We start from the raw sequence: 2,500 nt of genomic DNA, 5'->3' as shown, positions 1-2,500 counted from the left end.
CACTTATATATATATATATATATATATATATACTCTACCAACCGTTTAGCTCGGTTGGTAGAGTGGCCGTGTCAGCAACTTGAGGGTTGCAGGTTCGATTCCTGCTTCAGCCATCCTAGTCACTGCCGTTGTGTCCTTGGGCAAGACACTTTACCCACCTGCTCCCAGTGCCACCCACACTGGTTTGAATGTAACTTAGATATTGGGTTTCACTATGTAAAGCGCTTTGAGTCACTAAAAAAAAAAGCGCTATATAAATATAATTCACAATATATGTGTGTGTGTGTGTGTGTGTGTGTGTGTGTGTGTGTGTGTGTGTGTGTGTGTGTGTGTGTGTGTGTGTGTGTGTGTGTGTGTGTGTGTGTGTGTGTGTGTGTGTGTGTGTGTATATGTGTATATACTCAACATTCATTCTCACCTGGTGGTAAGCTACATCTGTAGCCACAGCTGCTCTGGGGTAGACTGACGGAAGCGCGGCTGCCAGTTTGCACCTACGGCCCCTCCAACCACCACCAATCATTCATTCACCGGTGTGAGCGGCACCGGGAGCAATGGTGATGTGTCCTGCCTAAGGACACAATGGCAGCGATTTTTTTGGGGGGATGTCAATAGGTGGGAAGCGAACCTGCAACGCGCTACCCACTACACCATGCCCCCCGTACATATATATATATTTATATATATATATATGTATGTATGTATGTATGTATGTATATATGTATATATATATATATATATGTATATGTATGTATATACATTAGGGGTGTAACGGTACACAAAAATTTCGGTTCGGTACGTACCTCGGTTTAGAGGTCACGGTTCGGTTCATTTTCGGTACAGTAAGAAAACAACAAAATATAAATTTTTGGGTTATTTATTTACCAAATTTGTAAACAATGGCTTTATCCTTTTAACATTGGGAACACTATAATAATTCTGCCCACGTTAATCCACATTAAACTGCCTCAAATTGTTGCTTTGATTAAATAAAATGACAAAACCTTTCTTCTACATATAAAAAGTGCAACATTAAACAGTTTCCATTGGAACTGTTTAATGTCAACTCATCATGCTTAATTTATTGCAGCTTTTGGGAAGCCTGTAGTTGACGTTTATTATGTAAATGTTGTATTTTTTTCAACATGTGATTGCAGGGACCCTGCTATTCAAAACTAGGCTGTTACATTACTAATGATTCATGTAACCATAGCTGAAAACTAGTACAATAGAAATAGGAGAGACTATTCATCCCTGAACACAATGGAGTTCAATGAAATAACAGACAGACAGGGCTTTGCTGCCCCAAACACACACACACACACGCACACACATGCGCTGCTGCCCCTAACCCACACACACGCACGCACACACAGCAAAATGAGCTAACGTTATGCTAAAAGCTAATTAGCCTTCACCTCAAGCCTATACTGTGAGCTAGCTGAGCTGCAGTTTAAGTTTCTAGAAGGTCATCGGGCTCATAGTGATGTTTGTAACAGTTATGACTGGGAAGTGTTTAGTATAATTTGGGTAGTCTGCTACTCCCCTGCTAAACGAATATCTGCTCGACGCTAAAGCATTGACTACATCGCTTTGAATACGCACTGCTGATTGGCTGTTACATCGCTCTGAATACGCACTGCTGATTGGCTTTGTATGTAACCAATCAGATGGTTTTGTGGGCGGGACAATGCTGGGTGCTCACTGCTCAGACAGAGGCAGAAAGCAGAGCAGCTTGTGAAGACTTCTGCTTCCAAACTCGTTCGGTACGCCCGCGTGCCGAACCGAAACCCCCGTACCGAAACGGTTCAATACAAGTACACATACCGTTACACCCCTAATATACATATATATACATATATATGTATATATATTAATACAGGTATATATTTATATGTGTGTGTGTATATATGTACATATATATATGTGTGTGTGTGTGTGTGTGTATATGTTTATATGTATATATGTGTGTGTGTGTATATGTTTATATGTATATATGTGTGTGTGTGTATATATATGTTTATATATGTGTGTCTGTATATGTACATATATATATGTATGTATATACATATATGTACATAGATATGTATATATATTATATGTGTATATATATATATATATATATATATATATATATATATATATACACACACACACAAACATTCTTTTAAAGAGAACTAAAATAAAAACCTGCAGTGCGGTGGATTGTTACGATCATGCTTTGATTGTCAAAGATGTTAGTTGATATTTTTTCTACCTGAATAAATGTTTCTGATATTCTTTACTTGACATGTTGTACAAGTTCTCTACCTACTTATTAATAAAATAAAGCCCCACACACACACACAGAAAGCCCTCTGGTGCCCTCACAAATGATCAGAAATCACAAAAATCCTTAACTTTAACAACCATATTTCTATCTTAACAAATATTTTTACAAGTAAAATCCACTTACAATAAATGAATATCGCCAAAGACCTGCACTAAGGTGTCCACATGACCT

At 38.0% G+C, this 2,500-nt stretch overlaps 1 protein-coding gene across 5 annotated transcripts in view; it reads left to right on the top strand.

Annotated features, from left to right (window-relative positions):
- fbxw7 (F-box and WD repeat domain containing 7) overlaps positions 1–2,500 on the top strand; it is a 349,039-nt gene that overhangs the window by 336,441 nt on the left and 10,098 nt on the right. The window lies entirely within an intron of this gene.

Source organism: Nerophis ophidion, linkage group LG20, assembly GCF_033978795.1.
Source record: "Nerophis ophidion isolate RoL-2023_Sa linkage group LG20, RoL_Noph_v1.0, whole genome shotgun sequence".
Lineage (NCBI taxonomy): Eukaryota > Metazoa > Chordata > Actinopteri > Syngnathiformes > Syngnathidae > Nerophis > Nerophis ophidion.
This window is presented reverse-complemented; position numbering and strand designations above follow the sequence as displayed.